We start from the raw sequence: 15,443 nt of genomic DNA, 5'->3' as shown, positions 1-15,443 counted from the left end.
GATTATTTTACAAAATCATTCAGCCCTAGCACCAGCTACAACACGCCAACCGCCATCAGTGAGTCATGTTTTGTTTTTGTTTTGTTTTTAGTTATTTTTTTCTATTTTTATGCCTTTAATTAGATAGTAGCGAGGACAGTGGATGGAGCAGTAAACAGGGCAAGAGTGGGGAGTGACATGCAGGAAAGAGGCCACCTGCGCGAGGGCAAACCTCATGGAGCGCGACCTTAACCTCTGCGCTACTGGGTCATGATTTTTAAATCTTTAAATATTCATTACTTTTTGTTTAAACCGAAGAGTTCATTTTTAATAAAGTTATATATTAATCAAGGGGCAACATCCGGTTAGTAAAAATGAAGCCCATGTGGAAGTGCTAAAAGTCGCTGTTCTTTGAGAATCTGCTTGAGGCTGGCTGCAGAAAGACCAGAAGTCACATGCACACCCAGCCATAAAAATGGACTTTCAGGGCATTAAAAAGCATATTTACAGCCTGGTTCAAAAACAGCTGATTTCACTTTCGGCACAAACTGTGCAGTGAGTGATTTTTTTTTCTATCTCCGTGGTTAAGAAGTTATTAGGGTTGCTTGATTTTCCAATCAAGGGCACAGCTCATGTCACGTGATCGGGGGGTGCCCTGTAGCTGCTTGAAGAAAAACTCACAGCCGGCGTCATAGCAAATGCAGCTGTTTCCCCGGATTGGCTTTATTTCATGGTTTCAGGAGGGTGGCGTTTCAGAGGCTACAACCATGTTTTATACGGTCTTTGATATTAATATACATAATTACAAATAAATAAATATATTGTTTTACTGGTGCTTAATTTTAATACAGTATTCCTGTCAGAAAGTGACTGTAGAGCTTCCTAAAGGTTTTTGCTCACTATATTATGTAAAAGGAGAAGAAAAATGGTAACTGCTTCACAAAGCAAAAGACAAAGAAAACATTTTTGACAGTCACCGGAAACACAAAAACACAATTATCATATCAGGTGCGGTGGGCGCTCACTACCAGCAGTCGAAAAGCTAGTCCAGTTGCCAGTTGCCCAAATACTGCCACAAAAGCAAAATGTTGACAGGACGGGTGCGTCATGTAGTGTTTACTTTATTGACCACACCCGCAAGCCCCTGAATTATATCTACATTTATGTAACCAAAAGAAACACAGGACATGCCCATCTTCATTTGTTTAGTAAAGATTATTTGAGCATTATTTCAGTAGTCATTCAGCACAAATGAAAACATGGTCCATTAGCAGTGGCTGCAGCTTTAACACATATAAAGCTTGAACAGAATATCTTGAGTTTCAAGGGCAAAAATTCAATTGCTACACAACTATATTTATTGTTGTCTAAGTATTTTGTCATTAATCAAGAGTTAAACACAAACAGGACAACCGGGGGAGGCTGCAGGGGAGATTTAGCATCCTATCACCTCCACTTGGGCCCCAGGGACAAGGGCATCTCCGCCCGCTGGGTGAGACAGAGGGCAGAGGAAGTTTGTGGTGGGACAAAGAGACCGGACAGAAAAAAAAGTGAGACGAAGAAAAATGGGGGGTAGGCTAAGGACAGGAACAGAGAGGCAAAACATAGAGGTGGGGGGGTAAATTGACTTTGAGGAGGTTAAACTCTGAGTCTATGCCCAGAAGAGACTGATTATGATAAGGAGAAAAGAGGAGAGAGAGGAGTCACATATTTCATTAAGGAATGGGAAGAGGGAGACACAGGGAGGGGTGGATGTTGTCTTTCTTTTTTTTTTCCTTTTTTCTTTTACCTGCGTTGTTAGACAAGCTAATTAGGTTAGCGGCTAATTAGCTTGTTTTGATTCACTAAGTCACCTTGACCCGAGCTATGACCTATCGGATACTAACTGAATACACACACATACGCACGCGCTATCAGGCAGACAAACATCAACACATAGATACACACATTGAGGCATATGCGCAGCCACACAAACACATTAAGACACGCGGGCACACACCTTTGGGATTGCTGTATAAGTAGCTAGCAGACAGTTATATTGGATTTGTTTGGGAGGTCAGGTCCAATAAAATTAATCAAGTTGTGTCCACAAGTACAACAACTCTCTCACTGTCTACAGGCGTCTCTCGCTCTGTGAGTCTCTCTCTTTGAAAGCCTGTCTCTCTGTTCGGAAGACTGTCGTCTGCTGCCTGCATCTCCCCTTCTCACTCTCTTTCTATTACACAAACATACACATACTAACACACACACACACACACACACACACACACACACACACACACACACACACACACACACACACACACACACACACACAGAAAAGAAAGTGGAGGAGCTTTCCAGGTGTTGCATTACTGTAATAATAAGTTTATGATGCCCAAAGTGTAATCATATTATGTCTTATTGTAGTTGAAATCCAATTACACATTACAGTAATTGGACGGCACAAAGATTGAATTACTTAAATAAAAAAAATTAAAAAACTAGAAAAGCTGAGCTCTTGTGTTTTTTAGTTTTGTAACGCAGCCAATGAGAGGCAGAAGAGTGACGCAAGAGGCGGCTCAATGACAAAACTTGACCGGCTGTCCCCACTACATGTTTGGTGAGTTCACAACAATCAATTAAGTCACAACATACCCAAGCCTGGTAGGAGAAATGGCATTTTTATCATTTATTATGAATTAAAAGGCAAAAATCTCAAAGCTACCAAGACACTACATATGTAATTAACAACACTATGGGCTCTAATTTCGTAGACCAAGCGCAAGCGCAGGCGCACCTGCCCTGCACCGGCCTTCGCCACGCGCACAGGGCGTGACTGGCGCACTTTGCAAGTTTCCTGCAGTGCCAAGAGAGGCGCAGTCAAGGCGCAGTGGAGCGCAGAGCTGTGCATCCACGCCTCCCTCCCCGCAAATGGCAGAGAGGGAGGAGAAAAGCTGTGAGTGGGTTTAACACAGCGAGCGCTGTTTTCACCAATCAAATGAGCGCCTCTCCTCGCCTTTAAATGCCCTGCAGCCAAGGCGCAGCGTCTGATTGGTCTGAGTGATCCCCAGCACCGCGTAAACAGTGCTGTTAGCAGAGACGGTCAGAGCCACTGTCCCTGCAGCAGGAGAATGGACAGCGGGGTGCAGCGGAGGACATGAAGCGTGTCACTGTGTGGGCCAGCTCCCGGGACAGATGTAATCTGTTCCTTTGTCATCAACAGGAGTACAAAATTGAAAAGTGCGCCAGGCTTGCACCCCCTGCGCTGCGCCACGAAATTAGGGCCCTATGTCACTTAAAGGGGCTGTGAGGAGTTTCAAAGTGATACTGAAAAAGTCTTCTGTCTATATATATCCCCGATCGTAATTCACACTTTAAAATGAGATTATCAGCACCAACACAGGTTATTTCGAAATGCTACTACTTAGCATCACAATCGGGTCAAGCAGGACGGGAATGATTTACAGCACGTCTTAGTCTAAATCACAGTACTGGGCTCCTGCCCAATATAGCACCAAATATAGATTTCTACAACTAAACTACGGTACAAACTGACAGTTTGCTTGTTGTTGTCACGTTAGCCTATGGATATGTCATAGCCCCAGGCTGCTAGTAGCGCTACATATAGCTGGCTGCTTGTTGCGTACAAACTTACAATGTTTGCTTGGTGTCACGTTTCAAACAACGCTATGCAACTGTACTGATAAATTCCTATTTGCTGCATTTTATCCAGTAAAAAGTTGTCTTGAACAAAGAAAATTTGTTTTTGTTCCCCGCTAAAAGTAACCATGACAGTATGCGTGAGACTCCGAGTCTCAAGGTGGAGAGGCAGTCCAATTAGAAACGATCCTCCTCATAGCATCTTTTAAGTACCAACAGGTTGAAAACGCAGATTTAATGATGTATTGAAAGCTCTCATATAGATCACTTCTCCAAACAAACGTCACACTGGTGTTAGTTTTAATTCAAAGATTAATATGGTTTGGGTTTGAGGCATTGGGGGATACTCATCTTAAAGTAACATGACATTGTTGGTTGGCACATAAGGGCTGCAGTTTTTCAGATGCAAAGCTCTGCTGGACATTACAGTGTTTCTCCAAGATCAGTTGAGCTGATACAGCAGGACTCACAGATACAAGGTGACACGTCTAAATTATTTAAGGTCAATGCTCTTTGTGTGCTAAATCCATAAGCAATAGAAGTTTCACTATTTGAATTCATTCATCTTCTGATGCTTATCCTGTTCAGGGTCGCTGTTGGCTGGAGCCTATCCCAGCTGTCTTTGGTCGAAAGGTGGGGTACAGGGCTGACACACACAGAGACAGATGACCTTCACACTCATACCAACGGGCAAGTTTTAATCACCACTTAACCTGATTAGCATGATTTGGACTGTGGGATGAATCTGGTGTACCTGCAAATAACCCACAACAGGGATATGATCAGTTTTTTAATTGAACAACTGAAACAAACTGACCTTTCCATTGTATTAAAAAATGATTGAGATATATCCAATGCACCCTTTATAATTCAAAATATCTTCACTTTGTCATTTTGTTATTACATGTCAATCATTAACAATTGATAAGAATAGGTTCTGGGTTGGTAGAGAGGTCACGTTGTTGGATCAGTGTATTCACAGGCATTGTTGATATATCATGCTTGTTGCAGTATCTGACAACCCCAGTTAGAGCACAGAAATTTTTTTTACAAGAGTTGAACAATATCTGCAGTTTTATCACCCTGTAAGTTACTCTGATGAAAAATTGCAGCAGTCTGTTATAGTATGGCTTCAAATCTGTGCAAAAACAGAAGAAAATGTGAACTTTCTAAGAAAGTATGCAGTTGAATACATCAGTGTGAATTTGTTTAACATCAGATTAGGTGGCTGGAAAATTAAGGGGCAAACATTGTAGAATCCACTAAGTCTGAGTTATGTTTAAACATCACAGGTCAACTGAATTAACAAAGCTGCACCTTACTTTACAGCGAATCTGGTCCCCATCGCTTCAGTCTGTTTTTTAATGAGCTCTCATTTCTTAAATAAATTGGATCGTAACTCTGAAACCCCTCGTCATACATCTCACCTTACAGGAGAGCTGGTACTTAGAGTCTGAGTAGACATCTGGGCCTTTGCACAGTGTATGCTCTCTTGTCTCAGCATCATTTACAAACCCCTATTGTGTTGTTGCTGCGTGTGGCAGGAATGCCGGTCGTTGTATGGGGGCCCTGTGCCCTCTCCTATACATCATCTCCTGACACCTCATTGTGCTTTTCTGTGAGAATCATTATGACAGATGAGATCATTTGCAAATGTAAGCACCACATCAGGTGACTACAAACGGTCAGAAATGAATTATGGGATGGGGAGAGGTCCTGGAATAATTAAAACTGCAACAGAACAAACACCTCCTCCTGCATTCAGCCACTCAGCACTCTTTATATTTCATCACCTGACTCCTGTAGCAGAACACACCATTAGTTCTACAGAGCTTCAGCAGTAAAACATTTGTTTCTGACCAAACTGAGTCCTGTTTTTGTCTTTCCAAAGCACCACCACTGAAGATCTGCAACAGGTAGCAAGCTGGCAAACTTCCCTCCATAGCTGGCATCAAACAGCCTAACCTCCATCACAATGTGCTGTTCATTATTCCACTGAGCTAAGACTACAGACCTACAATTAAAAGTGTGAGACATGACCGCTTTAAAGTCTGGGATGAGACGTGTTGGGCCACAGAGGATGCTCCTGATGCAGTCTTCTGGGAGAAGAAGGCACTTTTTTCAGCCTTCTAACTAGGACAGCCTTCGAAGCATTGCAGAGTCATCTATTTATTCTTAAATTGTACCCTCTGAAGGACGCAGTCACTGAGTGGGGGACAGCTCATGTATGTACTTGAAGACCTGCAGACCCTGAGGCTCTTTCAGGTGCCTGAACCTGTGGCAACTACAAACTAACCTACACTGCAAAAAACTGAAATCTTATCAAGTGTTTTTGTCTTTTTTAAGTAGTTTAAGTTATTATACTTGATATGAGCCACCTTCAACTTATCAATCCAGAAAAATGTCTTGTTTCAAGTTATCAGAGTACAAAAATAAGGTTTTAATTGCTTGTAACCAGTAAAAAAAATCTGCCAATGGAACAAGAAAAAAATTGCTTGAAAATTTCCTTGAGACTAGAACAATGTCAATACAAGTAACTTTTCTCTTGTTCCATTGGCAGATTTTTTTTACTGGTTACGAGCAATTCAGACCTCATTTTTGTCCTTGAATAACTAAATAAGACATTATTCTGGGTTGGTCATGTGAATTTGGCTCATATTGAGTCTAAAAAGGAATTTTCTACTGAAAATAAGACAAAAACACTTGATAAGATTTCAGTTTTTGCAATGTAGTAAATCTGACCTGACCATTTATAAGATTATAAGGTAACACTTTACTTTAGAGGTCTGCAAATTTCATCACATTGAGGTAATAGTTAGACAAAGTGTTTTTTCTTTCTTTGAAATTAGCACATAACTTCTTTAAAATAATGTCCACATTTATTGTGCCAAGTCACAATTGGTAGGTTACTGTTTTTTTCCAGTTTCTCAGAAATTTACTCCAAATTGCAAGGTGAGAAGGTGACGATTAACAAATAATTTATTTGAAATTAAATCACAACCCACCACAAAATGTTTCTAGAAGTATCCCAACATTTCTGCTATTTCCAAAGAAGCAGGTGATAAATAGCTGCTAAGTTCTTGAAAACAGAAGTTAGGTTCATTGTTTCCTCTGATAATTACCTTTGAAATGTAAAGTGAATAATTCTATTTCCCAATAAGCAGCTGATAGTTAGCTTTTTGTTTCTTAATTTCACCAAGTTCTTTAGTACCCAGTTTGTTGATATGCATAATTGAGATCAGATGCAAAATGATAAACCTTTATGATTAGGACTATAATGTTTTACATGATACAACTGAAGGCTTCAGATGTGATATTCACCAAGAGTGGGGTTGTAAATTGGTCTTACCTGATTCTGACAGACACTGAGTACAGGTGCACTGTAAAACAGAATCTGGCCAGAAGTTATGAGCTAATTTTCACCAAATGCTCAAGGAATTTCGGGGGTACTTTCAAAGAAATAAGAAAAACTTTGTCTAATTATTACCTAAGTGTAAGATGAAGAAGAGGAAAATTCAGAAAACAGGACACAGACTCACACACACACACTCAGACAGTTTTTTTTATATATGTGTCTTTGTGCGATGGTATATAAAAACAACAAATCTTTGGCTGAGGCATCTGTGGATTCAGGAGCACTCAGGTGAAGTTCAGGATTAGATGATACAAACATACGGTCCGATGCCTCTGTTCCTGTATCACTGCTTAATGAAAAACACACGCACATAGAAAACATGGTTGTGTGAAGTCAGGAGCTTGTAAACTGTGATTCAACTTTCAGCCTGGATGAACAAGAGAGGCCTTTCCATCTGATTTCACTCTTTCATTCTGTCACTCATTCTCCCGCTCCTTCTTCCCCTCCACTCTTAATTTGTTTTGCTCCTCTATCTCCCTCTCTGCACCGTCTCTCTTTGTCTCTCCAACACCTCCTCTCCGCCAACCCAACTCCATACTTTTCTCCCTCACTTGCTTTCAATTAGTCCCCTTGTCCATTTCTTATCACCTGCCCTTAATTCCTTCATCCTTTCAATTCTTGCTGCCTTTTTAATTTTCCCCCCTTTTGATTTTCCCTGTTAGCTGGCACAACTCCTCTCCCTCATCTCTCCTGCCTTTGCCTCATTATTCCTCCCTCCTCCTCGTCTGTCAGTCTATCTCTCTCTTCCTCCCTCTCTGTTTTTCATTCCCCTCTGCGTCTGTCCACTCCAGTCTTGACTTTCCATTCGCCCATCTTTGTTCTGTCATCCAACCATCCATTTCTTCATTTCTCCTTTTGTTAATTCTCTGCTGCCAAAGTTTGGTCTTCTAAAACAAAGCAAATCCCAAGTGGACTTTTAAAAAATTGGGAAAACTTTTTTATTTAAATCCAATATTGCTGCTGGGCAACACAGAGGCTCAATGGTTATCACAGACCCTCACAGAAAGAGAGTCCAGGGACCGTTCTGTTTGGAGCTTCAGTCATCTCTGTGCAGAGTTTCCTCCAGGTTATCCTGCTCATTTTAAGAAGGAGGAGTTACCATCATGCAGATTGAAAAAATGTATGTTTCAAAAATGTTTTTGCCACTGGTTACCACTGCTGCCTCACAGCAAAAGTGTCCTGGTTCGACTGATGTTCATGTATGTTTGCTGAGTAACTCTTCTTACACTCAGCCACACAATTTACACCTGCTGCTGCCACACCTTTGGTAATAACTGGTGCCAGATCAGTGATTGGCCACCTGTGGCTGGACATACAGAGGGTTTATCAGTCTACGCCACCATAAAGATGACCACACATTTTGACTGCAGAAGCAGCGTTTAGTTCCATTCATTCAGAAAAGTAATCATTCTTTGAACACTAAATTCAATCTGTAAGCTGCATGAAAGACTACGGTTCTTCTGTGGTCAGTTGGCAGAATCAATCCTACACCACAGAGTCGATGGCATATCAAGTTTTACAGATACACAGTAACCGGTGTTTTGGAGTTATTAGTGACCATGCAAACTGGTGTCCCTCAGCCAAAGGTATCTGTGATCAACCATAGACTGTACAGAGAGTGGACAACATGGCAGCTGTCAATCATTATTAAACGTGATACAAAACCCTGTTTTTAATCTCTCATAACTAATGAAAACAAAACTTTTCAGAAAAAAGAGGACTTAAATACAAAACAGGCAAATGAGATCTTCAAATCACAACAATTGGACGTGAGAAACATTTCTACCAGGTGTATTTATTTTTTTAAGTTAAACCATAGCCCATCCTGCAGCCAGCCACCAGGGGGAGCAGTTGTTGTGGGGTGACATCACTTCAAGCCGAGTAAGATGACGTCCATTTTTTTTATAGTCTATGTGATTAACAGCTGAGAGTCACCGGTTAACAGGGTCACATATTACACTGAAACACCAGCAGAATCTGCAGCTATGTTAATAAATGTGCCTTCTTTATCCAACTTCAGTTAACCAAGCTTAAGCAATATTACCTGCCATTATTCAAATTTAGCACCAGAAAAAGCTGGAATCTTATCAAGTGTTTTAGTCTTATTTTCAATAGAAAATGTTTTTTAGACTTGATATGAGACACATTCACCTGGCCAGTCCAGAAAAAAAGTCTCACTTCAAGTTATTTAAAGACAAAAATGAGCAAGTAAAAAAAATCGGCAAATGGCTCGAGATAAAAGTTATTTGTATTTAGACTAATTGTAGTTTTAATTTAATTTTCAAAAACAATTTTTTTTTGTTCCATTGATTTATTTTACTTGTTACAAGCAATTCAGACCAAATTTTTGTCTTTAAATAACCTGAAACAAGGCAGTTTTCTGGACTAATTAGTTGAATGTGGCTCATATCAAGTATAATAAGACAATTTTTACTTAAAATGAGACAAAAACACTTGATAAGATTTTATTTTTTGCAGTGAAGTTTTTATCTCTACTGGTGGACCAATCAGGTCAGACTTGCTCCTGATTGGTCAATAAAGGGAATTGCTGATGTCAGCCAATCCCCAAAATCCAAACAGCTCGTTTTAGGTCAGGATTTTACATTCACAAGCACTACTAAGTACAGGTTTTGTCATTAAATATCACATTTTGTGGGCTGGGAGGAAAGACAAAGACCCACAAATTTCACTAAAAGATTAATAAAGTGTTTTTGCATATTATGGGACCTTTAAATTCTGCAGTGCTTCTGCAGTCAAGTTGCGCGTGCATCTGCCTTTGTTGATAAACAAATAATCTCTCTCCACAGGTTTAACAGGCTCAATGGCTGCAGGAGGGTGAATAAGGGAGGTGGGGATCAGGAAATTAAATCTGTTTAGCTGATGTGACACAAACTGAGTGGCTCCTCCCACTTCCAAAAGTCCACAACTGGAGCAAAAGCTTTCATGAACCTTACTTTCAGGACGCTTTACCACAGTTTCAGTGTTCAGTTGTGTGAGATCACATAAACATGACGACAGACTTCAATAAAACAAAGAATTTCTCACGTCAGCTGTTTGAAGAATCGGACATTGCTAAAGTTATCTCAGAGAATACCTTTTAGCTGACATGAGTGGATTGGACTAAACCTTTTGATGTGACGACATGATCTCTTCTTTAGAGCAGTGTCATTCAGTTCAAATAGGATCAGGAGTGAAGCTGAACCAAAGGGAGAAACGCTCATTCGTTTTTGTTTCAAAAAGCAAAATCCAGCACTAAAAGATTCTGTACGATACCAACAGGCTTGAAGATTCTATATAACTGTTTGAGGAAAGTGTGGTATAATGCAGAATAACAGTGTAGTATGGTGTCTGGATGTCAACACCTGCTTCTAAAAAATACAAGTCTTTTGTCATTCTTTTAAAGAAATCGCAAAAAGTGATCATAAATAGCAGAAAGTGTGAACGAGGCAGGTAACAGACAAATTTCGGACAAGTGTGTGGCTTCAGTAGTCAGGCTTAATCAAAGCACTTCATGAGCGGCATTTTTTTTCTCAGGTACTCATTCTGTTAATGACACTTTAAATCAAGATCTTATTGACCCCCAAAACATTAAGTGCCAACTCTCTACAATGCCTCAACACATTAGCGATAAGGACATATAAATCTGCCTCAATACATGGGTGGGAGTTTTGTGGGAGTCAAGAGGCAATTCATCACCCACAGAATTTATTTCAAACATTTTTTTCATATCGACAAATACCATCAACTTGACCTAACTTGTAATTTCATAGAAGCTGATAATTAAATGAAAATAAGCATTCCGATGCACAAACTCATACGATGTTTGAGCTTTCTGTTCAAAAATGAAAATGTGTCCTCGCCTCAGGAGTTTGTAAAAACAAAGATTAATTTACCTGATCTCTTTGTGTCACAGCAAAAAATGAAAAATAAAGAAAGAGATGGCGAAAAAGGAAAAGCATGTAGATACAAGTTCAGTAACTAAAGAAAAGTGTACAAAATGAACCCTTTCTTTACAGCATGAGACTTGCTAATAAATAAGAGTCCTCTAAAGAAACTTCACTGTTAAGTTTGCTTGAAACAAACACCTGAAAGAAAGATAGAGGGACAGACTGACAGTGAAGTGACTGAACAAGAAAAACAAAGTAGAACAAAGGAGATCCAGCCATCTGGCATGTTGGTCTTGATTACAGCTGTTACACGCACACTCACCCTCACCCCCCCCCAACTCTCTGCGGGACACCGGCAATATTTTAATGCGACTCTATCCTGAGGTGAACAGAAAGTGGAATACGTCACTTTGGGATTTGATAGAATTGCAAATGACGGAGCGAGTCGACAGAAAAAGTGCGAGACCACGCTCAGTGATTGAACACCACTTGATCAATGAGTTCACCAACTGTGCACACAGAGCTATGAGCCAGCTGGGGGGTCTTTGTTCTTGTCCTCATTGGGCCACTCACACTAGAAGTTATTTTGAGGCGTTAAACAAACACACCTGTGATAAAAAAAAAAAGATTTACAAAAAGTGAGAATTAAAACTGTAATTTTAAGTCACTTCTCCTCCTGTCTGACGTCTTTAATGTAATTCAAGACCTGTGGTGTGGGGGTCCAGTCACTCTTTAAAACCCAAAGCTTTAGAAGTGTCTACCCCTGTTCATACTTTAAACAACGGATTATTCAAAGTTTTTCCTGAAGAGACACTGATAGCAACACACTTTTTTGAGCTATTATCCTGCCCCCATTACAGAGTATGGGTTTCTGCTTGATCACGCTCAAACATCACTTACACTGTTTTTTGAGGGTTGAGAAATAAATCAGTTTCAACCGCAACTTGTTATAATATCTGTATAACATCTGCTGTATTGGTAGCTAGCAGGACTCAACATGCTGAAAACAGAAGTGAGACAGCTGCACAGATATTTTAATTCAATGGACGCATCAATAAGTACGGAGCAGATTGAACAGCACAGGAAGTCCTGCGCTGAAACAACATTAACACATCTGGTTTGATTCTGCTTAGTGACCTCTACATTGAGCTGGCTTTATTTGCTGACAGCAGCAACTGTACAGCCACACAGCATCAAGTAAAGTCAGCTTAGGGATACTTTTTTTATTGACATGTTAGCAAACACTAATTTCTTAATGTTTGAGTCACCTTACCATCATTATAAAAGATGAAGGGTTTGTTTGGGTTACCAGTCATTATAAAAAATCAAGGACCAAACTACAATACCCACAATCCTTTATTCCTTTGTATATAAAGTTACAGATCAAACACTATGGTTTAGATCAGATTAATATTGACTAGAAGATGATCTTATATGTAATATACCCTCTATACACAAACAGCATGACTGAACAGATATCCTCATATGACTAGGGCTCTTTGTAAAGTAAAATCTAAGATTTCAAATTCTAATAATTCCCATTCAGAAGATTAAGTCTGTGACATTTTTTTCTCTAGCCTGTCTAACTAACAAATATACTATTTTTGCAGTATGCCTTTAGAGAACTGGAAGAAACCCTCCAACAGCTCACAAAGCTTTAACAGCTTTGTTGTACAGCTCTGTTAAAATGCTGTTATCCATGTGTCCCCTCTCTACAAACAGGGGAAATCTTTACTGTTAAAGGTGACCACTGAACCATTGATTATTAACTACCAAGTGATGGCTAAAGGAAGTCAATCATGATGAATGGCTCTGAATCTAAAGCTCACATCGTCAAAGTAATGTTACACTACACATAAACCCCGTTTCCACCAAGCAGTCAGGTTTACATCAGTACAGTTTGGTATGGGTTGGATCGGTCAATCCTGGTCCTGTTTGCATTTCCACAGCCAACCGTGCCTCCTCGTGGTAGGCAAGACGTAGGCTGGATGCCAATAGCTGCACCAGTAATGCAATAGCTGCACAACACAGTGTACCCTGCTAATAAATCCAACAAAGAAGAAAATGCAACAGTAAACAAAGAGCAAAGATGGACGATAATTCAAGCAATTCAGCTTTTTTGTGATTTTCATGTGGCTCTTTGTTACAAAGCGCAGTTCAGCTTTGTTTCAGAGGAAGGCTGTTTGCCGCCAGGAGAAATACAGCTGCTGTCACACGGTAAGTGACGATCCTTTCAACCAATCAACAGTCTGCAGTGTTGTAGCTCCATCTTCTGGGATCAGGTTGATTTATTCTGGCACCCCTACAGAAGGGTCCCAAAAAGTGGGACGGTCCGTCTCAGTTATTTGGGGATCTGTCCTAGGATTAGTCAGAGGAAACGCCACATAATGCGTGCCGTACCGAGACAAACTGAACTGAACCACCTGGTTGAAATGGAGCTTCAGAGTCAGGCTCAAGTGGAACGGATAGTGACACAATATTTTTATTAAAGACACTTCATCATGTGGGAGACAGGACTAACAAACCTGTAATCAGTTAACGACCCGCTCTACCGCCTGACCTTGTGGCTGTTAAATATAATAAACAGTTAGCCAAACTTGTCTTTATCTCTACTCAACAGTCCGATACTAAATTTCTCTAAATTTCTGAATGACTGGTGTAATAATAACACACTGTCTCGTATTGTGAGCCATCAGCCGCTGTGGCAGGGGAGTAAAAGGGTCAGTTTCCTGCTCTGGTTAAGAGCCTATTTTGTGATTAGCGTCTGATTTATGGTCCCTCAGAGAATTACACTCCCCTTTTCTCTCCTGACAGTGAAATCATATCATAGGAGGGGAAAAACACTTTCTAGTGTGCCATTGAGAGGAGAAATTCAATCATGTATATTTTGGGCTTTGGTCAAGGTGAATTACAGAGTCACAGGCTTTATGATGAAAGTAGTGCAGTTCCAGACAGACTGTGGGTGTTTGTTTTCAGCATGTTGTCTCACAAAAATACACAATTAAACACAAAATTTAATCAATATATAGGTAAAGAAGTCACTATTTTAAAAGCTAAAATACACAGATACCAGGAAAATGAAAGTGTCTGCCAGATGTATAAAAATACTGTCAGTGAATTACTTGAACATCACTACATTTTACAGACAAATATGGTACTTTTGACTCCTCAACTGTTTTATCAGTGTTTTTATTACAATTCCATGTTGGACACAACACACAAAGAGAAAATGCCACTCAGATAGTCATCATGATAATATCTGAGGCCCATGTATAAAGGTCCCATAATATGCAAAAATCACTTTATTAAGTCTTTTAGTTAAATTTGTGGGTCTTTGGCTTTCCTCCCAGCCCACAAAATGTGATATTTAATGACAAAACCTGAACTTAGCAGTGCTTGTGAATGTAAAATCCTGACCTAGAACAAGTTGTTTGGATTTTAGTGATTCGTCGACATCAGCGATTCCCTTTTTTGACCAATCAGGAGCAAGTCTGGAATAGACTGGTCCTGAATCCAGGCGCATTACCAACCATCCGCCAACAAACATCGGACCCTGGAAATGTGAGTATTTTAAATGCTGTGAGCTGTGGAGCAGATGTAAGAGCTTTTCCTCAGTGTCCCCCCTGTCTCTGTGTTAGCTTCAGGATGCTAACTTTAGCTGTGGTTAGCCTGTTGCTTTAGCCTGTAATGTTACGGTAAACGAGTTTCGCTGTTTTCTAAACATTGTGCACTTGGAGCTTGGTAGTCATGGTTACATGGCGCCGCTCTTAGTGACACGGAAGAGCCGGACAGTATCAGCAGTGGCTGATTTACATATGAAGGTCACGATGAGGCCTATCTAAACTGCATCAGAGGAATCACAGATAAGTATTGAGGTATTTTTGTTTGTTTTTTGTTTTGATTTGTTGTTGTTGTTTGTTTTTTTGTTGTTGTTTGTTGCTGTTAATTTTCACCTATTCAGGAGAATTATTTGACCTACACTTTAAGTACTCAAGCTATGCACTTTTTGCACAACTGAATACACAAGACATAGCAATATAGGCTAGCTTTTTTTAACTAAATTTCCTTGGGTTAAATATATTATTCTGTTTTTTAGTTGAATAAAAGTAAGTCTACTGAACCCTGTCTTAGCTAAAATGTATTTTTTCCATCCTTGGCCAGCAAACTTTGTGAAATAAACTACACTTAAAATAGTCCTCTGTCAGTCAGATTTGTGACTTCTTTTCTTCTATTAATAGAAATGTGCCAATTATATTTGTTCCCTGTCAATGCACATTTTCCTCCATATATGATATTTTTATTCTTTTTGTAGAAAGTGTCATTTTCTGTGGTAGAGAGAGCCCTTCCAGATCAAAGTCATTTCTTCTTGAGTAGACTGTCCTGATCCTGATCCTGATTCAGACAATAGACAGTGACGTCTTCAGAGAACAGCTTCAACACATGCTGCTGTCTCTGAACCTTTACCTTCACGGAGCTCTACCTATCCTCAGTTCCTGAGAGAACATTGTCTTTGTGTCCGA

This window comes from Halichoeres trimaculatus, unplaced genomic scaffold (assembly GCF_033239565.1).
Source record: "Halichoeres trimaculatus isolate MK-OKI-2021-1 unplaced genomic scaffold, fHalTri1.1 fHalTri1_scaffold_3, whole genome shotgun sequence".
Taxonomy (NCBI): Eukaryota; Metazoa; Chordata; class Actinopteri; order Labriformes; family Labridae; genus Halichoeres; species Halichoeres trimaculatus.
This window is presented reverse-complemented; position numbering follows the sequence as displayed.